This window comes from Hypanus sabinus, unplaced genomic scaffold, assembly GCF_030144855.1.
Source record: "Hypanus sabinus isolate sHypSab1 unplaced genomic scaffold, sHypSab1.hap1 scaffold_625, whole genome shotgun sequence".
In the NCBI taxonomy this organism is placed as follows: domain Eukaryota; kingdom Metazoa; phylum Chordata; class Chondrichthyes; order Myliobatiformes; family Dasyatidae; genus Hypanus; species Hypanus sabinus.
Genome location: NW_026781481.1, coordinates 121,663 through 148,344, shown reverse-complemented (window position 1 = coordinate 148,344; position 26,682 = coordinate 121,663). Strand labels below are relative to the sequence as shown.

The 26,682-nt window shown below is 45.2% G+C and overlaps 1 protein-coding gene and 1 pseudogene across 1 annotated transcript in view; one reads left to right on the top strand and one right to left on the bottom strand.

The window, feature by feature from the left end:
- LOC132389686 (NACHT, LRR and PYD domains-containing protein 3-like) overlaps positions 1 to 26,682 on the top strand; it is a 184,229-nt gene that overhangs the window by 39,105 nt on the left and 118,442 nt on the right. The gene's annotated exons all lie outside the window — the stretch shown is intronic.
- LOC132389682 (zinc finger protein 850-like) lies at positions 1,087 to 26,166 on the bottom strand (annotated as a pseudogene).

The window sequence follows — 26,682 nt, the reverse complement described above, 5'->3', positions numbered from 1 at the left end:
TCAGGTTTGGGCACAATAACGCAGTGTGAGCTCCAATCTGATGCTGAAGGATTAATAATACCATTTTCCAGCATATAGTCAATTCCTTGCTCAGCCAATTTACACTTTTCTATGTTCAAGCGATATGGGTGTTGTTTAATCGGTTTGGCTTGACCAATATCTACATCAGGTACTGCGACCGTGCTTTGCTTGGGAACATCGGGAAATAAATCTTTAAACTTCAGAATTAATTCCTTCAGCTGTTGTTGTTTTGGCTGCAGATGAGCCAACTTGTTATCAATGTTTTCTGGAACAACCGAGTTCATTAGTCTTACTGGGGCCATGTTTGGCTTGTGAAAAGTCTCAGACGAGTCAATGGTTTCATTCTCAGGGTTGCCAAATTCATATATTTTGACAACAACACTCACAGTTTGTGCCTGCTTGTCAAAAAAGGTTTTTTCATATTTATGTGCACCACCTGTGTTAGTTTACGTCAGTCGGGTGTTTTAATAACATAATTCACATCATTAATTTGGGAGACTATTTCATACGGTCTATTGAATTTCACCTGAAGTGGATTCGTCAAAATAAGGCAAGCACCTTATCTCCCACCCGGTATTTTCTTTCGTGAGCCCTGTTATCAAACCAACACTTCATTTTGTTTTGAGAAATCTTTTTGTCTCGCTAGACTACAGGCTTGGTGTAGTTTATTTTTGAACCTCAAAACATAGTCTAACGAGTTAACATCAATCCACTGTTCCTTTTAACAAGGTCTAAGGTCACTCTGCGACCAAATACGAGTTAAAATGGAGTAAAGCCCATTGATTCCTGTACTGACTCTCTTTCTGCGGACGAACGCAAATGTATTCCTTCATCCCAGTCTGTTCCATTTTCAACAGAATATGTCTTAATCATTGTTTTGAGGGTAGAATGAAATCTTTCTAAAGCCCCTTGTGATTCTGTATGGTATGTAGATGATGCAATTTGTTTTGCTCCCAGTTCAGAAATTACCTGCTGGAATAATCCAGATGTAAAATTACATCCTTGATCAGACTGGATTTCTTTAGGCAAATCAAATAAAGTGAAAATCTTGGTAAGAGCCTTCGCCACAGTTTAAGCTTTAATATTTCGGAGAGGTATTGCCTCTGGGAATCAGGATGCAGTACACATAATAGTTAGCAGATACTGATGGCTAGCTTTAGTCCTTGGCAATGGGCCAACACAATCCACTATAACTTTGGAAAAGGGTTCAGCGAATGTAGGTACAGGCCACTGGGGTGAGCTCATTAGGTTTACCCACAACTTGATGAGTGCCTTTTGGAAACTCTTATTCAGGGTAAACATAACTTTATGAGTTAAAGCAAACTGATCTGACCATGTGGTTAAGGTGTTGAACTAGCGATCTGGAAGTCATGATTTTGAGCCTCAGCCGAGGCAGCTTGTGTGTCCTTGAGCAAAGCACTGAACCACACACTGCTCCTGCGCAATTATAGCCCAGTGGCAATGATTGGGGGGGGGGGGGGGGGCGGGGCACCATAAATAAATAAATAATAAGCTGCTTCAGCAACTGTCAAAGCAGAATAGGCTTGCTAAGCCTTCCCCTTAATTACACTTTGTAAGAGAATTTTCTTCCTGCTTTTTTGCCTCTCCAGCCTGAAACTGCCTCTGCCTTTCCCGAGCCTCCATCTTTAATTTTTCTCACTTGTACTGGAGCTCAAGCTCATGAGGTTTACTTTCAGGAAACACCTCCAACTCCTCCACTTTAAACACACCCTCAGATACATAATGTTCAGCTATCACCCTCTGCATCTGTGCCCTCCTCATTGTCAATTTCACCTTAGCAAGTATTAACGTTTTAGCAATACTCAATAACTCAATCCTTCTGGTGTCCTCTAATGCCTGAGAGGTTCACACTTCCAGATATCTATCAACATCCATTGCTGCTGATTTTCCACACACAAATAAATCAAAAGGGATGAAATCGATAATAAATCAATCCTTAAATCTGTTCATATGCCAGATGCAGGCCCCATTTTGTTACAAACTGTAACGCTTTAGAAATGAACCAGCAGCAACAGACTACTCCCAATGGCCACACATTTTATTTCCACGTCCCATTCCCATTCTGATATGTCTAACCATGGCCTCCTCTACTGTCAAAATTAATCCAAACTCAGGTTGGAGGAACAACACATTATATACCGGCTGGGTAGCCTCCGACCTGATGGGATGACATTTACTTCTCTAACTTCCGTTAATGACCCTCTTCCCCTTCTTACCCCAACACTGACATATTTAATTGTTTGCCTGTATTCCATGTCTCTCTGGTGCTTCCCCGCCCCACCTTTCTTTCTCCTGAGGCCTCCTGTCATATGATCCTTTCCCTTCACCAGCTCTGTATCACTTTCGTCAATCACCTTTCCTGCTCTTAGCTTCATCCCACCACCTCTGGTCTTCTCCTATCATTTCGCATTTCACCCTCCCCCCACTACTTTCAAATCTCTTAATATCTTTCCTTTCGGCTAGTCCTGACGAAGGGTCTCAGCCTGAAACGTCGACATTTCTTCTCCTTATAGTTACTGCCTGGCCTGCTGTGTTCCACCAGCACATTGTGTGTGTTGTTTGAATTTCCAGCATCTGCAGATTTCCTCGTGAGTGTTATGTGTATAAATGTGTATAAATATAACACGCAAACTATTGAGCTCCGGGGAAACAAGGCTTGGAGTCTTGAGATGGTAGAGTATGAAAGTTCAGTTCAACCACAGAATAGGTGATGCGAGAGATAATTGTAATCCAGGGTAAATGTTGAGAGAAGGCAATTATGTCGTATTCCACAGGTTCCATGGTGGTAAAACGAGACAACAGTTGCTGTAGATTTTATCTGTCATCCTTCCAAATCCACATACTAATTATCACCCGAAGTGACTTGCCATAAGGGGTATCATCTTAAAATGAACTGCCACACCACTGCCAGGCAATGGTTAACACATAAGTGGTCTCCGCAGGATACCCCACATCAGATCCACTGCTATGGATCAAATGAGGTGACAACCACACTTACGATGTATGGAGAATCGATAATTAGCCCACCCTTGTGGGCAAAGGAAAGTTCCAAACAGTCACCCTTGGCCACTAGTTCCCTGGTTTCGATTCCTCCATTTTTCCTCCTTCGTCTCCATCTGACTCTGAGTGTCTGTGTCCTCGGTTAAAACTAAACAAGCAGCACGCAATGTAAACAAGCATAACAATGGCCACTCGCCACTGTGAGCTGACAAGTGTGCCAGTAGGTGGAATGACTGAGTGAATCCTTTCCCACATTCTCAGCAGGTGAATGGCCTCTCTCTAGTGTGAACTTGCTGATGTCTCTGTAGGGTGAATGACCGAGCGAATCCCTTCCCACAGATTGAGCAGGTGAATGGCTTCTCCCCAGTGTGAACTCACTGGTGTTTCTGTAGGTGGGATGACTGAGTGAATCCCTTCCCACATTCTGAGCAGGTGAATGGCTTCTCCCCAGTGTGAACTCGCTGGTGACTCTGTAGTTGGGATGACCGAGTGAATCTCTTCCCACAGTCCGAGCAGCTGAACGGCTTCTCCCCAGTGTGAACTCGCTGATGTCTCTGTAGAGTGAATGACCGAGTGAATCCCTTCCCACAGATTGAGCAGGTGAATGGCTTCTCCCCAGTGTGAACTCGCTGGTGTTTCTGTAGGTGGGATGACTGAGTGAATCCCTTCCCGCATTCTGAGCAGGTGAACGGCTTCTCCCCAGTGTGAACTCGCTGGTGACTCTGTAGTTGGGATGACCGAGAGAATCTCTTCCCACAGTCCGAGCAGCTGTACGGCTTCTCCCCAGTGTGAACTCGCTGGTGTAGCAGTAGGGTAGATGACCGAGTAAATCTCTTCCCACAGTCCGAGCAGGTGAACGGCTTCTCCCCAGTGTGAACAAGCTGGTGCCTCTGTAGGTGGGATGACCGAGTGAATCTCTTCCCACAGTCCGAGCAGGCGAACGGCTTCTCCCCAGTGTGAACTCGCTGGTGTTTCTGTAAGTTGGATGACTCAGTGAATCCCTTCCCACATTCTGAGCAGATGAATGGCTTCTCCCCAGTGTGAATTTGCTGGTGTCTCTGTAGGTGGGATGACTGAGTGAATCCCTTCCCACAGACTGAACAGGTGAACGGCTTCTCGCCAGTGTGAACTCGCTGATGTACCAGTAGGGTAGATGACAGAGTGAATCCTTTCCCACAGACTGAGCAGGTGAATGGCTTCTCCCCACTGTGAACTCGCTGATGTAGCAGTAGGGTAGATGACAGAGTGAATCCCTTACCACATTCTGAGCAGGTGAACGGCCTCTCCCCAGTGTGAACTCGCTGATGTACCAGTAGGGTAGATGACAGAGTGAATCCTTTCCCACAGACTGAGCAGGTGAACGGCCTCTCCCCAGTGTGAACTCGCTGATGTCTCTGTAGGTGGGATGACTGAGTGAATCTCTTCCCACAGACTGAGCAGGTGAATGGCTTCTCCCCAGTGTGAACTCGCTGGTGAGCCATTAGGGTGGATGACCGAGTGAATCTCTTCCCACAGTCCGAGCAGGTGAACGGCTTCTCCCCAGTGTGAACTTGCTGATGACTCTGTAGTTGGGATGACTGAGTGAATCCCTCCCCACAGACTGAGCAGGTGAACGGCTTCTCCCCAGTGTGAACTCGCTGATGTACCAGTAGGGTAGATGACTGAGTGAATCCTTTCCCACAGACTGAGCAGGTGAATGGCTTCTCCCCAGTGTGAACTGGCTGATGACTCTGTAGTTGGGATGACTGAGTGAATCCCTTCCCACAGACTGAGCAGGTGAACGGCCTCTCCCCAGTATGAACTCGCTGATGTCTCCGTAGGTTGGATGACTGAGTGAATCCCTTCCCACAGACTGAACAGGTGAATGGTTTCTCCCCAGTGTGAACTCGCTGGTGAGCCATTAGGTCAGATGACTGAGTGAATCCTTTCCCAGAAATTCAGCAGATGACCAGCCTCTGCCCAGTGTGGTGTGAACTGACTGCTGTGTCCACAGGTGGAAAGACTGTCTGAACCCCTTCTCACACACAGAACAGGTGAATGGCCTTGCCCAGTGTGAACATGCTGATGTACCTTCAATTGTGATAACTGAGTGAATCTATTCCCACTGTCTGAGCAGGAAGGGTGGTCAATTGGATCCCTGGATCCACTTCTTAAATATCCAAAGAGAGACAACAAATCTGGCGTGCCATGTTTGAGCTTCCTGGAGACGAATTCGTTCTCAGTTTTAACCTGTAAAAAGATTTACAAAATCCATCAATGGGTGTAGGACATTTCAGATGAGATTACTTGAGCTGCCAAGGTTTGATCTGGTATCACACTGTTACAGTGAGGTTAAACCCAAGTTGGACAGAGAAATCATCTCCTGACTGGGCAGACTGCTGGTATCTGGAATGACCATCAATTCCCTGACGCTCTTCCTGTTTCTATAAGAATGGGGCATTCCTGCCGTCTCCAATCTGTGACCTGGCTCAGTCTGACTCTCTCCATTGGTATTATTCCCTGTTCCTGCTGAGCTTCATGGGTGCCTGGCCCCACAGTAACTGAAACACTCTCACGCAAGTAGTCTTCCTCGACGTGCAGCTGGGATCTTCTTTTATGTATTATTAACTTAAAGTGCCACAGTTTTAACGCCATATAAAAAATTCCTGCTGAAATGACTGGTTGGTTCGCACGACTGTCAAAAGGGGTTAGAGTGAATTTTTGTATTATTCCAGGTTCTTGTCACGATCATAGAAAATTTCAACACAGAAACAGGTCCTTTGGGCCATCTAGTTTGTGCTGAACTATTTAAACTGCTCACTCCCACACCGCTACCATCCAGGTACCTACACGAACCGCTTAAATGTTGAAGTCGAGCTCTCATGCACCACTTGTGCTGGCTGCTCATTCCACACCCGGATGACCATCGGTATGAAGAAGATTCCCCTCATGTTTCCCCTAACATTTCACCTTTCACCTTTAACCCATGGCCTCTGGTTGTCGTTCCACCCAATCTTCATGGAAAAAGCCAGCTTGCATTAACACGATCTGTGCCTCTCTATCACAATCAAATCTCCCCTCAATCTTCTACATTCCAAGGAATAAAGTCATGATTTGTTCAATCTTTCCTTCTAACCCAAGTCCTCCAGACCTGGCAAAATCCTTGTGAATTTTCTCTGAACTCTCTGAACCACTTTTACATCTTACCTACAGGTTGGTGACCAAAACTGCACAGAATTCTCAAAATTAGGCCTCACCAATGTCTTCTAGAAGTCAACATAACAGCCATCTATTGTTATCAGTACTTTGGTTCATGAAGGGCAATGGGCTGAAATCATTCCTTCCATCCCTATCTACCTGTGATACCACTTTCAGTGAATTAAGGACTTGTATTCCCAGGTCCCTTTCTTCCACAACACTCCTCCGTGCCCGACCAGTCACCGTGAAAGACCTCCCTTGGTAGGTCAAACCAAAGTGTAACAACTCACAATGGTCTGCATTAAATTCCATTTTCCATTTCTCAAACCATTTTCCCAGCGGGTCCAGGTAGCACTGAAAGCGATGATAGTCTTCCTCACTGTCCACTACACCACCAGTCTTGGTGTCACCCACAAATTTGCTGATCCAGTTAACCACACCATCATCCAGATTACTGATATAGATGACAAACAGCAACAGATCCAGCACTGATCCCTGTGGCACACCACCAGTCACAGGCTTCCAGTCAGAGAGGCAACCATCTGCTACCACACTCTGTCTTCTCCCAAAGACAATGTCTCATCCAATTTACTATCTCATCTTGAATGCTGAGTGACTGAACCTTCTTGACCAACCTCCCATATGAGACTTTGTCAAGTACCTTGCTAAAGTCCATGTAGACAACATCCACTGCCTTGTCTTCATCCACTTCCCTGATAACTTCCTGGAGAGACTCTATAAGATTGGCGAGAGCCATGCTGTCTATCCTTTATCAGTCCACACCTATCCAAATACTTACAGTATATACTTGGTTCCTGCACACAGATACCAATAACTTTCCCAGTACTAATGTCAAGCTCACCAACGTATAATTTCCTAGTTTATTTTTACAGCCTTTCTAGAACAGTGGAACAACATTGTCTGTCCTCCAATCCTCCAGTACCTCACCTGTCACTAAGGATGATTTAAATATCGGTGCTAAGGCCCCAATAATTTCTGCACTTGTCTTCTGTAGGGTCCAGGTGAACAACTTGTCAGGCCCTGGGGATTGATCCACACTAATTTGCCTCAAACCCCTCCACCTCTGTAATCTGTACAGCGTCCATGAAGTTGATGCGGCTTTGCCTCAATTCTGTAGACTCTGTGTTCATCTCTTGAGCAAATACGGATGCTAGTTTATGCTATCCTTTCATATGGATTACCATTCTGATCTTCCAGAGAATTATTTTTTTCCCTTGCAATCTTTTTGCTCGTAACATATCTGCAGAATCCCTGAGGATTCTCCTTCACCTTGGCTGCTGGGGCAACCTCATGCCTTTATTTCTTTCATGAGTGTTCACTTGAATTTCCTGTATTTCATAAGTACCCCATTTGTTCCTATCTGCCTGTACCTTGTATGCACCTCCTTTTTATTGATCTGTGAGAGGAAAGCCAAAGGGGTTATAGATCTGCATGGTGAGAGGTGGGGGTAAGGACGATTAAACTAAAGTTGCAGGGGGAATGGGAGCCTGAATAACAGAACAGATAGTGGTGGGGTTGTGGAGACAGATGTTGTTCAGGCCTCAGGCAAAGTCAGGAATGAAAAAGTTGAGCATGGTGCAGTGAATATGCTGAGCCCTGTATATTTCAATACAAGGAGCAGCGTAGGAAAGGTGGATGTGTTCAGGGATGGATCAACACCTGGAATCAACACTAGGATCTGGCAACTGTGGATTGGGACAGGCTGCCTTTTGGCAAAGGTGTGTTTTGTAAATGGGAGGCCTTCAAAGCGAAATTTTGAAAGTACAAAGTGGGTATGTCAGAATAAAAGGTAAAGATAGAAACTGTAGGGAAACTTGGATTGCAAGAGATATTCAGACCCTGGTAAAGCACAAAATGGAATTGCATAACAGGGATAGGCAGTCAGTTTCTTATGGAGTATAAGAAATGCAAGAGAACACGTAAGAAATCAATCAGGATGGATAAAAGATGGCATGAGGTTGCTGTCACAGAAAAGGTGAAGGATAATCCTCAGGGATTCTAGTGATAGATTAAGAGCAAAAGGATTGCAAGGCACAAAGTTGGTCCTCTGGAAGACCAGAATGGCAATCCACGTGTGGAACAAAGCAGATGGGGGAGACATTAAATATTTTTCAAACTCTATTTACTCAGGAGATGGACAAAGGGTCTATGGGAGTGTGGAAACGTGGCATTAACCACTTCAACCCCTGGGGGAAAAAAACACTCCTCTGGCCACTCACACGCTCAATACCCCTCATCATTTTATACACCAAAAAATGTCTCTAAATATAAACAAGGAATTTATACATTGCACAATCTACTTTCCATGATTCAGTACATTTACACAGACAGGTGTGTAAAAAGGGCCCAACGAATATCAGGGACAAACAGGCCCAATTCACCACAACCACAAACTGTTCCTGCTGCTACCATCCAGGAAACGGTACCACAGCAAAAGGAGCAACAGGCCCCGGGACATCATCTTCCAACAGGTTTGATGTTGTGTTTGATGTCATTACGTACCCAGAGAGAATGGGACAAAACATGTTCTCACCGATAGAAAAGTCCAGCGCAAGAGGAGGTAGAGGACGCAACACACACAAAATACTGGAGGAGCTCAGCAGGCCAGGCAGCATCTATGGAAAAGAGTCCTAATGCCGATTTTCTCAACTGCTGATGTAAAAGATTTTGTTGTCTTTCTTCCAGTTCCTAATCCTTGCATTTAGATAGCTGGAGCTCAGCTCTGCCTGAGAGATCCATCGGTTCCCATTCCCTCAGCGGCCGGAAGCTCCCCGGGGCCCGTGTACGGATCGAGGGGCTGAAAGAGAGGGAAGAGAGCAGGACTGTCCCGGGATTGCTGGCCACGGTGTCGGAAATTCAGAGGAATTATCCCGAAGTCGGTGTTTAAGATAAAAACACGGAGAATCACTCTTACCTTCGACCGACATTTTCAAAGGCTTCTGTGTACTGTGCGCATGCGTGAAAGTCAGGGAGGCCTCAGCCTGACGCCTGCGCATTTCATCGGCACTCAAGCGCCGGCGAAATTCTTAACTCATGGCCCTATGGGTAATCACGGTGCCATTAAACATTTCTGCAAGCACCGGTTCAATGTCCATATCTCTTTTTGTTTTATCTTGGGTATAGGAAAAATCTGCAGCTGTTTTAACGCAGAAAGCGGCTCCCATAAGTAATATACTCAATATCAACGTGTCTCTAATGCCAAAGTAAAATGCAGATATAAAAACACAGGAGATTCTGCAGTTGCTGGACACACACAAAACGCTGGAGGAACTCTGCGATTCAGAGAGCAACTAAGCAGCGGAGTACACAGGCTAGGCATGCGGAAGGGGCTCTGCCTAAACGTTTTCTATTTATTCCTCTCCAAAATTTCTGCTTGATCTGTTGATTTCCACCTGTATTTTGCAGAAATTAACCACCTTTTTTTTCGATCAACCAGTTTCCAAATGCTTCCAATCTTTCACTTTTAACCACATCCTGCTGGTCTTATTCGTCCTCCTCCTCTGGACCCCATCTCTCTCTGGAGCCCCTGATTCAGGCTGGCAACTCTTTTGTTTCTGACTCTGCACCATCGAAGATTCACTCGCTTACCTCCTGTCAGATTTTAGAGGTGCATTGTGTTACAAGACCGCAGGTTCGTTTACTGTGAGTGTCGCTTTAAGTGCCTGAGAGAGGAGGGCTGTGACGTCAGACTCAAGCTGCGGCAGCCTGAGGGAGCGGGAGAGGGAGAGGGAGACAAGCTGTTGGAACTTCAGCGTGTGACTGCTATAGGCTGCAACTCTTCCATGCCCAAAAGGTACGGTTGATCTGATCATCGGCACGCAGTGCACAACGGATGTGTGACTGTCACTTCGTATAATCCATATGTGTGGATTTGCTGGAGTACCCGTGGTATCACTTTTGTCGGCCCTTACCTGGTTTCGGGGTGTTCTGTGGTAACCACTTGAAGACGATATTCCTGTCACTGTCACCTGGTGATATTTCTAAGTGGATTTCGGAACTAATCGACGGATAAGATCTTTGGCGACTGTGATTTCGTTTACCCAGCGTGGAATGTGTGTGGAATTCTTCGTAATTGCCTTCTCTCTACATTTTCGTGTGGATTTACAACTCTCTTCTCCCACTCACTTATTCCGTGGATTACTGAACTGTTCTACTTTAACATCTGAAGACTTTAAGCATTGTTTCCCGAGCTTCGTCCGGAGACCTGAACAACGTCACAACCACAGAGAGCTCATCGTCTTGTTCAGCCCGGAGAAAATCATGCAGGGAATTCATGCAGGTGTATAAGATGATGAGAGGCATCGGTCGTGTGGATAGACAGAGGCTTTTTCCCAGGGCAGAAACGGCTAACACGAGGGGGAATAGGTTTAAGCTGCTTGGAAGTAGGGACAGAGGACATGTCAGAGCTAAGGTTTTAAAGCAAAGAGTGGTGTTTGTGTGGAATGCATTGCCAGCGATGGTGGTAGAAGCGGATACAATAGTCTTTTAAGAGACTCTTAGATAGGTACATGGAGTTTAGGAAAATAGGTGGCTATGCAGTAGGGTAATTCTAAGCAAATTCTAGAGTAGGTTACATGGTTGGCAGCCTGTCATCTCAGGGAGAGTGAGAGCGGAACGGCCCGGGTAGATTTTGATATACTGATATGGAACAGAAATGTGGGCAGGGACCAGATGGGCCGAGTGGCCTCCCTAGTTTGCATCGTGAGTGTGGTAGTTTCAATAACTACCTGAGACACGGGGCTTGATACAGAACTGATTTATCTTTCACAGATCCACGATATTAAACGCCAGTCTAGTTTAAGGCTAACATCAGCAGAACAGACTCCTCCAATGCTCAGTTACCAGGGTTCAGTCCTGGGTGCGATGAGCAGCCGCAAGAACTGCAGAATCTGACAGTAACAGTCCCTCATGAACCTGCAGCTGCTTTCAGTCACCGTGATGGTTAAACATTTAACACAGGACTCCGCCTCCCGCTCACTGACATGTAAGACACAGTCGATTTCTGTCCGCCATTAGTCTCTCCCTTTTCCGACTTAAACTTTGAAATTTCAACTTTATTCAGTGGGATCTGTCGAGCAACAGTTATGATTATGGCCCCGAGAGGAACAGAGGATTCAGGCGCTGTGTTATCTCCATTGGTGCGAAGCGATGTCAATTACTCGTTACACCCAATAGTACAGGCGAAACAGCCGAGAGATCGTCTCCCCCGCTTCATCGGCGGGATAAACCTCAAAGTAAATGTCCCGCTTTTTGATTTTTTTCCGCTTCCCTCCGAGGGAAGTTGGGGGCGCTTCTGAAGCGTCCCCTGCTGCCTGAGTCTGATGTATCGCCGAGAGGTAGGAGGAGAACACTTGGCGAATCGGCTTGTTGCTGACTCCCCGGGGACGGAGGGAATGAACCCAGCAGGGGAAGGAAGGGGGTGCATTTTATTGGAAAGATGGAATGGTGGCGAACAGAGGGATTCACCACATTGGGGGTCAAACCGGCAGTCTATTGACCTATAGGTGGGGACAATGGTCCGAGCAAAGAGGGGGGCGAATGGACCAGTCCAAGGACATTGAATGACAGGACGGTTTGGAGGGGCCGAGTGGCCTTCGTCTGTTCCGGTAGTCGGGCTGTTTAAAGACCCTTCCTGGGCCTGTAAGATGTCCCAGTGGGTGTTGTAGGGACCAATACTTGGAACCCAGTTGTTCACAAACTGTGTCCACTATTTGGCTAAGAGACCAAATACAACATTTCCAAATGAGTTATTGACACAAAATGCATGTTCATAGAAACCGGACAGCACAATTCAGGCACTTCAGCCCACAATTCTGTGCCGAACATGCCCTTAACTTAGAAATTACCTAGGGTTACCCATAGCCCTCTAGCTTTCTAAGCTCCATGTACCTGTCCAGGAGTCTCTTAAAACACCCTATCGGTTCCGCCTCCAACGCCTCCCCCGGCTGCCCATTCCACACACTCATCACTCTCTGTGTAAAAACAACTTTCCCTCTCATGTTAGCCATTTCAGCGCTGGGAAAAAGCCTCTGACTATCCACACGATCAATTCCTCTCATCACCTTATACACCTCTATCAGGTCACCTCTCGTCCTCCATCGTTCCAAAGAAAAAAGGCCGAATTCACTCAACCTATTCTCATAAGGCACGTTCCCCAATCCAGGCAACATCCTTGTAAATCTCCTCTGCACCCTTTCAATGGTTTCCACATCTTTCCTGTATTGAGGCAACCAGAAATGAGCACAGTACTCCAAGTGGACTCTAACCAGGGTCCTATATAGCTGCAACATTACCTCTCGGCTCTTAAACTCAATCGTACGGTTGATGAAAGCCAATGCACCTTATGCCTTTTTAACCACACAGTCAACCTGCATAACATCATTGAGTGTCCTATGGACTCGGACGCCAAGATCCCTCTGATCCTCCACACTGCCAAGAGTCTTACCATTAATACTATATTCTGCCATCATATTTGACCTAACAAAATGAATCACCTCACACTTATCAGTGTTGAACTCCGTTTGCCACTTCTCAGTCCAGTTTTGCATCTTATCAATGACCTGCTGTAACCCCTGACAGCCCTTCACACTATCAACAACACCCCCAACCTTTGTGTCATCAGCAAACTTACTATCCCATCCCTCCACTTCCTCATCCAGGTCATTCATAAAAATCATGAAGAGTAGAGGTCCCAGAACAGATCCCGGAGGCACACCAGACAGACAGACAGATATACTTTATTGTTACCGAGGGAAATTGGGTTTTGTTACAGTCACACCAACCAAGAATAGTGTAGAAATGTAGCAATATAAAACCATAATTAAACAATAATAAGTAAATTATTCCAAGTGGAAATAAGTCCAGGGCCAGCCTATTGGCTCAGGGTGTCCGACACTCCGAGGGAGGAGTTGTAAAGTTTGATGGCCACAAGTAGGAATGACTTCCTATGACGCTCAGTGTTTCATCTCGGTGGAATGAGTCTCTGGCCAAATGTACTTCTGTGCCAAACCAGTACCTTATGGAGTGGATGGGAGTCATCCACTAGTCCACTAGTAATAGACCACTAGTCACAGACCTCCATGCAGAATATGACACGACTACAACTACTCTTTGTCCTCTGCGGCAAGCCAGTTCTGGATCCATTGCTTCCTTACTTTCTCAATCGGCCTTCCTTGTTAAAGCTCATCTGAAAATCCAAGCAAACAACATCCACTGCCTCTGCTTTATCTATCTTGCCTGTTATTTCCTCAAAATATTCCAAGTGATTTGTTACACACGATTCCCTGCAAAGGAATTCTGCTGACTTTGTCCAACTTCATCATGCCTCCCCAATTACAGTACCCAAAACACTCACCCTTAATACACCCGAACATATTCCTGACAACTGAGATCAGACTAACTGTCCTATAATTTCACTGGACAACAATTCTTTTTTTTCAAAAGTGTTGCTTCCTCAGAATTTTTTTTGTTTATGATAAACTGCTTGAAGATTAACATAAATGTAATTTAAGACTACTTGTATCACGCAGGAATTTAGAAAAATGACAAATTAACTTTTATTGAACATATTGTCTTTAATTGCATCATGGTGCTGATGCTTTGCAATAGTGCAACCAAGATATAAATATTTTGTTAATGATTTTCAATCGTACTCAGTGTCTGAGGCTTCTCGCTTAAGTGTCCAACACTAATTTGCTGCATTGCTGGATTCAGTTGCCCTGGTATGTTTTCTCCATGACCACAATGTCCTGCTGAAACCTTTCACCATGCTCGTCACTAACAGCACCAAGATTTGCAGGGAAGAAGTCCAAATGTGAATGCAGAAAATGAATCTTTAGTGACATGTTGCATTTTATGGTTGTATATGCATGGTTTCAACCAGCTGCATGAAGTTTGGTGCTCTGCTGATGCCGAGAAAAATTTCAGCAGCTTCCTTGAATGCCTTCCTTGCCATTTTTTCTGGTCCCACCAGAACTTCTTCAAATTGCCTATCAGTGATGATCTGTTTGATTTGTGGACCAACAAAAATGCTTACTCTGGGAAGCATCCGTCTCAAATATCAAAATCCTTCACAGAAATGTTTGTGCCTGGTGATAGCAAATTCCATCCTTACAGTCCTGAACCCAATAATTATTACTAAAACCTGTCCTGCCAAGCAGCAGCGGCGCCGTGTAAGCATGCCCAAGCTGCCTGAACAAGATAGGAAACTTTTCAGCTTACATTGCAGGCAACATTTTAATTGACCTGAATTATGAATTGAAATAATACGAGTGATTTCAAAAATTGGTGCATCACAGGGAAATTTCATGATGGTTTTCATGATCAGTAGTCCAAAATTCATCAGATACACCTAAAGGTTTTCAGGAAGCAAAACCTTTGTTGTCCAGTGTTTTCTTTCTTCTGCCTCCCTCTTTTCTTAAAAAGTGGTGTGACATTTGCAACTTTCTAGTCCGCCTGAACCATTCCAACATCTAGTGATTTGTGATAGATCATTACTCATCACTTGAAGAGAAAACCAAGGGGGAACTTCTTCATTCAGAGGCGGGGAGAGTGTGCACCGAGCTGCCAGAGCAAGTGACAGGGACGATTTCATTCTTCAAGAGAAGGTTGCTTACGTCCATGGATGAGAAGGATATGGAGGCTATGGTCTAGGTGGAAGTTTTTGGAACTCAGCAGATTAATGTTTTGGCATGGACTAGATTGGCCGAAAGGGGTTTGCCTGTGTTATAATGTTCTATGACTCTAATGCCTTCACTGTCTCTTCATCTACCTCTTTCTGAACCCTGGGGTGCACACCTTCTGGTCCAGCAGACTTATCTACCTTCAGGCCTTTGTGTCCGATTGCAAGAGAGGGAATGCTTACGAAATGGCTTTTTAGAGCAGCTGATGGTTGAGCCTACTCAGGTAACTGCTACCTTAGTTTTGGTGTTGTGTATTAACCCAGAACTTATTAGGGAGGTTAATGTAAAGGAACAGTTAGAAGGCAGTGATCATAATTTGATTGAATTCCCACTGCAACTTGTGAGGGAGAAGCATAGGGCACATGCGGAGTATGGCAATGGAATAAAGGGAATTACAGAGGCATGAGAGAGGTGATTCCCCAGGTGGCTGACATCTCTGAGAATAGTCCATAACGTACAGGATAGATATGTCCGGCAGACGTATTTCTCAAACAGTGGAGCTGGACTACCACGGCTGACAAAGGAAGTTAAGGACTGTATAAAAGCCAAGGAAAGTGTGTATAAGTTAGCAAAAGTGAGTAGGAAGTTAGAAGATTGGGTTTCTTTTAAAATCCAACAACGGGCAACTAAAAACAAAACAAATTATAGTCCAGTTAGCCTAACCTTAGTGCCTGGGAAAGCATTTGAGTTTAATATAACAGATGAGGTTTTGGGGTACTAGGAGACTAAAAATAAATCAAAGCCAGCATAGGGAAATCTTGCCTGATAAATCTGTTAGAGTTCTTCGAGGAAGTCATAAGCAGGATGGACAAACGAGAGGCAGTGGATATCATTTACTTGGACTTTCAGAAGGCTTCTGATAAGGTGTCACCATGAGACTGCTCGACAGGATAAATGTCAGAAGTAATACTGACATGGATAGAGGAATGGCTGACAGCCAAGAGGCAGCGAGTGGGAATAAAAGGGGCCTTTTCTGGTTGTCCGGCAGTGACTTGTGGTCTACAGGGGTCAGTATTTGGTCCACTACTTTTCACATTGTTTGTCATTGAGTTGGATAATGGAACTGATGGCTTTGAGGCAAGGTTTGTGGATGATACAAAGGTAGCTGGAGGTGTTGGTAGTGCTGAGGAAGCAATGCAATTGCAGCAGGACACCGACAAATTTCAACAACGGGCAAAAACGTGGCAAATGGAATACAATACTGGAAAATGTCCGATAAAGCATTTTGGCAAAAGGAACAATAGTGAACTATTATCTGATTGGGGAGAAGGTTCAAACAACAGAAGCACAGAAGGAAATATGAATCCTTGGGCAAGACTCCCAGAAGGTTAATTTACAGGTTGAGTCTGTGGTAAAGAAGGCAAATGCAATGCTGGCATTTATTTAAAGTGAAGTAGAATCTATAAGCAAGGAGATAATGCTAATATTTTATAAGACACTACTTAGGCCACACTTAGTGTATTTGGGATGCATATCTCAGAAAAGGTGTGTTGTCATTGGAGAGAATCCAGAGGGTGTTCAAGAAGACGATTCCGGTAATAAAGGGGTTAAGATATGAGAAGCGTTTTCCAGCCTTGGGCTCGTACTCCTGCACTGACCAATGTTTAATAAATGTTTGTGGGGGGGGGTGTAAAATCTCACTGAACCCTACCGAATGTGGAGAGGTTTAAATAGTGTGGATGAGGAGAGGACTTTCCGCATGGTGGGGGTAGCCATAACAGAGGGCACAGCCTGCAAACTGAGGAGCAACCTTTCAGAGTAGTTAAGGAGGATTTTATTTAGTCAGAGAGCAGTGAATCTGTGGAATTCTCTGACACAGACGGCGGTGGGGGCCAAGTCTGTGGGTACATCTTAGGCAGAAGCTAATATTTTGCTGATCAGTCAGCGCATTGCAGGATATGCCGAGGAGGCAGGTGCGCGGGGTTGAGTGAGAACCGGGATCAGCCATGATAGAACGGCAGAGCAGGCTTGATGGGGCTGAATGGCCTAATTCTGCTCCTATGTCTTATTGTCTTGTACTGCAGGTGTCTTACACAGTGAATATTGACACAAAATAACTATTACATTCAGCCGCTACTTCTTTACTCTATTACTAACTCACCAGCATCATCTTCCAGCGGTACAATATCAACTCTTGCCTCTCCTTTACTCTTTATGTATGTGAACAACTTTTGATACTTGATATTATTGGCTCACTTACCTTAATTTTTCATCTTTTCTCTCCAGTGTTTTTTCTTTTTTAGTTGTCTCCTGTTGGTTATGTAATTACTTTCCAATCCTCTCACTTTCCACTGTTTTCTTGCTATATTATATGAACCCGGCTTTTGCTCTTATCAAAAACAGGAGAGAATCTGTGGCTGCTGGAAGTCCAAGCAACACATACACAAACTGCTGGAGGAACCTAGAAGGCCATTAATAATATTACCGGATAAACAAGCAGGAACAACTCCCTCAATAGAAAAAACCATTCCCAACACACACATGTTCCTCAACCAGTGGAGCACCTCACCACAGGCATTGTTTGTATCATCAGTCAGACGAACAAAAGACTTTCTCCATCAATCAGCTTCCAAATGTTGCTACTCTGTCATTCGTTGCCACGCCCCGCTGCTCATTCCCTTTTCCTCATCGTACTTTCTTACCCCGACCATGGTCCAGAGCCCCAAACTCTGCCCCTGTGCCGACCTGCCTCTGGTTTCGGACCCTGATCCGTTGAACATCCAACAAATGCTTTCCCATTCTGCTTTCAGTCTTTAGAGGGCAGTGGTGCTTTCAACAACCCTTCAGAAGCAGGGGAAATGACCCATCATGTGGAAATGAGTCGTGGTTAAGGAGGGTAACTGAGTGAAGAACTTCTCAGACAGAACTGCAGTCAGCTCGACTTCTTCAATCTGCAGAGAATTCAAGGGAAACCTCTTCACCCACAGAGTAGTGACTATTTGGAACACATCACCACAGGGAGAGTGACAGGTGAACAACAGGGGAGCATTTAAAAGGACTGACCTGGAACAGAATCACTGGCAGTGTCCAGCTGGCCCGAGTTGACTTTCCACTGTACACAAGGTGTGTTATAAATTCTCTAAGTACCAGAGACAGAGTTTAAAATAGAACTGATTTACTTGACTCAGATTCAGAGTATTAAACTCCAGTCCCATTAAAGGTGAATATGCAGCAGAAGAAACACCTCCCATGCCCAGTGACCAGGGTGCAGAACTGGGAGTGGTGAGCAGCAGCAATAATTGCAGAGTTCAGCACCGACAGTCACTCCCGAAATTGCATTCAGCAACGGCGATGGACAAATATCCAGCATGCAGCTCATTGAAACTTTCTCCCCTGTGTGAAACCTGTAGTGTATCACAAGGTTTGATTACTGAGTGAATCTTTCCCCACTCCCCTGTGTGAACTGAATGACACACATTTGGTAGAGATAGCTGAGAGAATCTCTTCTCAAAGTCTGAGCAGGTGAACGGCCTCTACCCAGTGTGAACTCGCTGGTGTCTCAGTAGATGAGATAACTGAGTGAATCCCTTCCCACATTCACCGCAGGTGAACGGCCTCTCCCCAGTGTGAACTGACTGATGTGTTAGTAGTTTGGATGACTGAGTGAATCCCTTCCCACATTCACTGCAGGTGAATGGCCTCTCCCCAGTGTGAACTGACCGGTGTGCCAATAGGGTGGATGACCGTGTGAATCCCTTTCCACAGTATGCGCAGGTGAACGGCCTCTCCCCAGTGTGAACTGACTGGTGTCTCAGTAGGGTGGATGACTGAGTGAATCTCTTCCCACAGTTTGTGCAAGTGAACGGCCTCTCCCCAGTGTGAAATCGTTGGTGTGCCAGCATATCAGATGACTGAGTGAATCCCTTCCAACAGATTGAGCAGGTGTATGGCCTTTCCCCAGTGTGAACTGACTGGTGTCTTTGTAGTGTGGCTGACTGAGTGAATCCCTTCCCACAGTTTGAGCAGATGAACGGCTTCTCCCCAGTGTGAACTCGTTGGTGACTCTGTAGGTTGGATAACTGAGTGAATCCCTTCCCACATTCTGAGCAGGTAAACGGCCTCTCCCCAGTGTGAACAGACTGATGTGCCAGTAGTTCAGATGACTGAGTGAACCCTTTCCCACATTCTGAGCAGGTGAATGGTCGCTCCCCGGTGTGAACTCGCTGGTGTCTCTGTAGTGTGGCTGACTGAGTGAATCCCTTCCCACAGACTGAGCAGGTGAACGGCTTCTCCCCAGTGTGAACTTGCTGATGTACCAGTAGGCGGGATGACAGTGTGAATCCCTTTCCACAGTCTGAGCAGGTGAACAGCTTCTCCCCAGTGTGAACTCGCTGATGTACCAGTAGGGTAGATGACAGAGTGAATCCTTTCCCACAGACTGAGCAGGTGAAAGGCCGCTCCCCAGTGTGAACTCGCTGGTGAGCCATTAGTTCAGATGACAGAGTGAATCCTTACCCAGAAGTTCAGCAGAAGACCAGCCTCTGCCCGGTGTGAACTGTTTGGTGTGTCCACAGGTGGGATGACCGACTGAACCCCTTCTCACACACAGAACAGGTGAATGGCCTTGCCCAGTGTGAACTTGCTGATGTACCTTCAGTTGAGATGACCGAGTGAATCCATTCCCGACGTCGGACAAGGTGAACGGCCTCTCCCCTGTGTAAAATGACAGATGTGCCAGTTGGTCAGATGACCGAGTGAATCCCTCCCCACAGTCTGAGCAGGAAGGATGGTTGATTGAATTCCCGTAGACAAATTCCTTGTGGTTTTCAACCTGTAAAAAGATTTAAAAATCCATCAGTGGTTGAAGGACAACATTTGAGATCAGATCACCTGAGCTTCCAAGGTGTGATCTGACATCACACTGTCACAGTGAACTTCAACCCAAGTTGGACAGAGAAATCACCTTCTAACTGGGCACAGTGCTGGTATCTGGAATAATAGGATTAGGCCGAGCCAGCATGGATTTACCAAGGGCAAATCATGCTTGACTAATCTGTTGGAGTTTTTTGAGGGTGTAACAAGGATGTTAGACGATGGTAAGCCAGTGGATGTTGTATACCTAGATTTTCCGAAGGCATTCGATAAGGTGCTACATCGGAGATTGGTGAGTAAAATCAGAGCTCATGGCATTGGGGGTAGGGTTTCAACATGGATAGAAAACTGGTTGGCAGATAGAAAGCAAAGGGTAGCAGTGAATGGGTGTTTCTCGGACTGGCTGGAGGTGACTAGTGGGGTACCACAGGGCTCTGTATTGGGACCACAGCTCTTTATGATTTATGTCAACGATTTAGATGAGGGCATTGAAAACTATATCAGCAAGTTTGCTGACGATACTAAACTGGGTGGCAGTGTGACATGCAAAGAGGACGTTAGGAGAATACAGGGAGACTTGGATAGGCTGGGTGAGTGGGCAGATACTTGGCAGATGTCATTCAATGTGAATAAATGTGAAGTTATCCACTTTGGAAGCAGGAACAAGAGGGCAGAGTATTGTCTGAACGGTGTCGAGTTAGGTAAGGGAGAAATGCAAAGAGACCTAGGAGTCCTAGTTCATCAGTCAATGAAGGTGAATGAGCAAGTGCAACAGGCAGTGAAGAAGGCAAATGGAATGTTGGCCTTTATTACAAGGGGAATTGAGTACAAGAGCAAGGATGTCCTTTTGCATTTGTACAGGGCCCTGGTGAGACCACACCTGGAATATTGTGTACAGTTTTGGTCTCCAGGTTTAAGGAAGGACATTCTGGCAATTGAGGAAGTGCTGCGTTGATTCCTGGGATGGCAGGGCTGTATACGCAGAGGGGTTGGAGAGATTGGGCTTGTACACACTGGAATTGAGGAGATTGAGAGGGGATCCGATTGAAACGTTTAAGATAATTAAAGGATTTGATAGGATTGAGGCAGGAAATATGTTCCAGATGTTGGGAGAGTCCAGTACCAGAGGGCATGGATTGAGAATAAGAGGTCAGTTATTTAAAACATGTTGAGAAAGAGCTTCTTCTCCCAGAGAGTTGTGGAGGTGTGGAATGCACTGCCTCGGAAGACGGTGGAGGCCAATTCTCTGGATGCTTTCAAGAAGGAGCTAGATAGATATCTGATGGATAGGGGAATCAAGGGATATGGGGACAAGGCAGGGACTGGGTACTGATAGTGAATGATCAGCCATGATCTCAGAATGGTGGTGCAGACTCGAGGGGCCGAATGGTCTACTTCTGCATCTATTGTCTATTGATAAGTTGGTTCAAGAAGGCCAATATGTCAAAATCTTTCTTTCTGTCCCTATCGAACTGTGACACCACTTTCAGTGAATTACTGACCTGTATTCCCAGATTCCTTTCTACTACAGCACTCCTCTGTGCCCGACCAGTCACTATTTAAGACCTAGTTCCTACCAAAATGCAACACCCCGCACTTGTCTCCATTAAATTCCATTTTGCATTTCTTAACCCATTTTTCTAGCTGATCCAGATCGTACTGCAAGCTATGACAGTCCTCCTCGCTGTTCATTACACCCCAATTTTGATGTCATCCAAAAATTTGCTGATCCAGCTAACCACGTTATCATCCAGACTACTGATATAGATGACAAACAACAACAGATCCAGCATTGATCCCTGTGGCCACCACTAGTCACAGGTTCCAGTCAGAGAGGCAACCATCTGCTACCACACTCTGGCTTCTCCCAAAGACAGTGTCTCATCCAATTTACTGTCTCATCTAGAATGCTGAGTGACTGAACCTTCTTGACCAACCTCCCATATGAGACTTTGTCAAGTGCCTTGCTAAAGTCCATGTACACAACATCCACTGCCTTGTCTTCATCTACTTCCCTGATAACTTCCTCGAGAGACTCTATAAGATTGGTTAGACATGACCATGCTGTCTCTCCTTAATCAGTCCACATCTATCCAAATAATTATATATCCGGTTCCTGCTCATATGATCCAATAACTTTCCCACTACTGATGTCAATCTCACAAACATATAATTCCCTAGTTTATTTTTTGAGCCTTTCTTACACAGCGGAACAACACTGGCTGTCCTCCAGTCCTTCACTAAGGGTGATTTAAATATCTGTGCTTGGGCCCCAAAAATTTCTGTACTTCTCCTCCTCAGGGTCCAAGCCCCGTCAGGCCCTGGGGATTGATCCACACTAATTTGCCTGAACACAGCAAAAGCCTCCACCTCTGTAATCTGTACAGGGTCCCTGAAGTTGATGCTGCTTTGCCTCACTTCTACAGACTCTGTGTCCATCTCCTGAGTAGATACAGATAAATCATAAAGAGCACCAAATTTCTTGGTGTTCACCTGACGGAGAATCTCACCTGGTCCATCAACACCAGCTCCATAGCAAAGAAAGCCCAGCAGCATCTCTACTTTTTGCGTTGGCTCAGGAAAGTCCATCTCCCCCCGCCTCCCCCCCCCCCCACCATCCTCATCACATTCTACAGGGGTTGTATTGAGAGCATCCGGAGCAGCTGTATAACTGGCTAGTTCGGAAACTGCACCATCTCGGATCGCAAGATCCTGCAGCGGATAGTGAGGTCAGCTGAGAAGATCATTGGGGTCTCTCTTCCCGCCATCATGGACATTTACACTACACGCTGCATCTGAAAAGGAAACAGCATTATGAAGGACCCCACACACCCCTCATACAAACTCTTCTCCCTCCTGCCGTCTGGGAAAAGGCTCCAAAGCATTTGGGCTCTCACGACCAGACTATGTAACTGTTTTTTCCCCCAAGCTATCAGACTCCTCAATACCCAAAGCCTGGACTGACACCTTGCCCTACTGTCCTGCTTATTACTTATTGTAATGCCGGTACTGTTTTGTGCAATTTGTGCAGTCCAGTGTAAGTCTGTAGTCTAGTGTAGCTTTCTCTGTGTTTTTTTATTATGTAGTTCAGTCTAGTTTTTTGTTCTGTGTCATGTAAACCATGGTCCTGAAAAACATTGTCTCATTTTTACTGTGCACTGTGCCAGCAGTCATGGTCAAAATGACAATAAAATTTGACTTGACTTGACCTTTATAATAATAATAATAATAATAATAATAATAATAATAATAATAATTGAAATAATCTCCCCATCTATTTCGTCTCCTCATATGGATTACCATTCTGATCTTGCAGAGGATTCATTTTTTCCCTTGCAATCTTTTTACTCTTAACATATCTGCAGAATCCCTGAGGATTCTCTTTCACCTTGTCTGCTGGAGCAACCTCACGCCTTCTTTTATTTCTTTCATAAGTGTTCACTTGAATTTCCTGTATTTCATAAGTACCCCATTTGTTCCTATCTGCCTGTACCTGGTACGCACCTCCTTTTTATTGATCTGGGAGAGGAAAGCCAAAGGGGTGATAGATCTGCATGGTGGGAGGTGGGGGTAAGGGGGGGGGGGGTTAAACTAAAGTTGCAGGGGGAATGGGAGCCTGAATAACAGAACAGATAGTGGAGAGGTTGTGGAGACAGATGTTGTTCAGTCCTCAGACAAAGTCAGGAATGAAAACGTTGAGCATGGTGCAGTGAATATGCTGAGCCCTGTATATTTCAATACAAGGAGCAGCGTAGGAAAGGTGGATGTGTTCAGGGCATGGACCAACACCAGGAATTAAGATATAGGATCTGGCAACTGTGGACTGGGACAGGCTGCTTTATGGCAAAGGTGTGTTTGGTAAATGGGAAGCCTTCAAAGCGAAATTTTGAAAGTACAAAGTGGGTATGTGTGTGTCAGAATAAAAGGTAAAGACAGAAACTCTAGGGATTTCTAGTGATAGATTAAGAGCAAAAGGATTGCAAGGCACAAAGTTGGTCCTCTGGAAGACCGGAATGCCAATCCACAAGTGGAAACAAAGCAGATGGGGGAGATCTTAAATATTTTTCCATCTCTGTTTACTCAGGAGATGGACAAAGGGTCTATGGGAGTGTGGAAAAGTGGCACTTAAATCGTGGATCCTGTACAGTTTAAAGCGGAAGATACTTCACTGTTCAAAATAGAAGAGAGAAATCTACAGCATATTCCAGGCCATTCAGCCTCAAATGTTGTGCCGAGCATGTGACCTACTCTAGTAACTGCCTAGAATTTCCCTCGCACACAGCCCGCTGTTTTTCTATGCTCCATGTACCTATCTAAGAGGCTGTTAAAAGACCCCATTGTATCTGCCCGGACCACTGCTGCTGACAGTGCATTCCACACACGCACCACTCTCTGTGTAAAAATCTTACCCCTGACATCCCATCGGATCTATTTCTAAGCACCTTAAAACTATGCCCCCTCGTGTTAGCCATTTCAACCCTGGGTAAAAAACCTCTGGCCACTCACACGCTCAATACCCCTCATCATTTTATACACCTAAAAATGTCTCTAAATATAAACAAGGAAATTATACATGGCACAATCTACTTTCCACGATTCAGTACATTTACACAGACAGGTGTGTAAAAAGGGCCCAACGAATATCAGGGACAAACAGGCCCAATTCACCAGATCCACAAACTGTTCCTGATGCTACCATCCAGGAAACGGTACCACAGCAAAAGGACCAACAGGCTCCTGGACATCATCTTCCACCAGGCCATCAGACTGATTAATTCATGCTGATACAATTGCATTTCGATGTTATATTAACCGTCCTATGTGCAAACTATCTATATAAATAGATTGCACATTCAGATGGAGATGTAAGGTAAATCTTTCTACTCCTCATGTTTATGAAGTATGTATTTAATAAAGTCAATTCAATTCACCCTCTCCACTATCTGTTCTGTAATTCTGGCTCCCCTTCCTCCTACAAATTATTTTAACCACATCACTCCCTCCCCTGCTCACTACCACTAGCAAGCCTTACCACTAGGATATTCGTCCCCTCTTGTTCTGTTCCTCCAACTAACAAATCCCCTATCAGCCTTTTGACTTTCCTCTGCCAGGTAATCCCCCCCCCCAAGTTTCTAAAATGGTTCACCTGTTGTTGTGGGAGATGGCCACTAGAGTACTCTGCGATGCCCAATTAACCTCATTCCCCTTCCTGATTCTTACTCAGTTTCCTGTGTCCGGCACCTTGAGAGTAACTCACCTCTCTTCATGTCTTATCTATCACCCCCTCCAACTGCTGGATGATCTGGAATTCACCCATTTCAAGTTGCAGCTCATTGAAGTGCAGGGTTACAAGCTGCACATCTTGTAGGTGAGGGCATCAGGGACACTGGAGGTCTCCCCTCCTTTCCTCCAATACCCCTCTAATTTGTAATAATCTCCCCTCTAATTTGTAATAACCAGTGTGCGCATAAATCTTTTACTGTGCATTTTTTTACCCAGTGACAAGGTGTGCACAGTGAATTTTTTATAGAGAGATATTCATTTTCACAGCTAGCAAATCACTGTCAATGGGAACTTTGATCTCCTTTGGGTTTGATCGAGTTCATCTGCACTCTCACACAACCTATGTAGCAGGCCTGTAACAGGAAATGGAGGATTTTCTCACCAAAGCTTTTGCACATTGTCCATATGTGGTTTGCTTGCTAAATTATGCTTTAAAAAGTCAGATTTCCAAATATCACTCTACTTCTTCCCACTTGCAAATTCTCTAGCAACTTTTGCATCACCAAAATGCAAACAGGCATTACTAGTTTCTGTATTCTACATAAATATTCCCCCTGAATCCTCCCCCAATGACTGATGGTGGTGAACTCAGTGAATGAAATCCCAATGAATATGAAGGGATGGGCAGTAGTCTGTCTCATTGGAGTCTGGCACATTTGTTATGTGAAAGCTACTTGTTGCCCAGGGCAAAGGTGTTTGATGTCATTACGTACCCAGAGAGAATGGGACAAAATATATTCTCACCTGTAGAATAGTCCAGAGCAAGAGGAGGTAGAGGAAGCAACACACACAAAATACTGGAGGAGTTCAGCAGGCCAGGCAGCATCTATGGAAAAGAGTACTAATGCCGATTTTCTCAACTGGTGATGTAAAAGATTTTGTTCCCTTTCTCCGAGTTCCTAATCCTTGCATTTAGATAGCTGGAGCTCAGCTCTGTCTGAGAGATCCATCGGTTCCCATTCCCTCATCAACCGGAAGCTCCCCGGGGCCAGTGTGCGGATTGTGGGGCTGAGAGAGAGGGGAGAGGGCAGGACTGACCCGGGATTGCTGGTCACGGTGTCCGAAATTCAGAGGAATTATCCCAAAATCCGTGTTTAAGATAAAAACTCGGAGAATCACTCTTACCTGCAGCCGACATTTTCAAAGGCTTGTGTACTGCGCGCATGCGTGAAACTCAGGGACGGCCTATGCCTGACGCCTGCGCATTTCATCGGCGCTTCAGCGCCGACAAAATTCTTAACTCATGGCCCTATGGGTAATCACGGTGCCATTAAACATTTCTGCAAGCACCGGTTCAATGTCCATATCTCATTTTATTTTATCTTGGGTATAGAAAAAATCTGCAGCTGTTTTAACGCAGAAAGCGGCTCCCATAAGCAATATACTCAATATCAACGTGTAATCTAATGCCAAAGTAAAATGCAGATATAAAACAGGAGATTCTGCAGTTGCTGGAAATACAGAGACGCGCACACACAAAACAATTCAGAGATCAACTCAGCAGCGGAGTACACAGGCTAGGCATGCGGAAGGGGCTCTGCCTAAACGTTTTCTATTTATTCCTCTCCAAAATTTCTGCCTGATCTGTTGATTTCCACCTGTGTTTGCAGAAATTAACCCCCTTTTTTTTCGATCAGCCAGTTTCCAAATGCTTCTAATCTTTCCA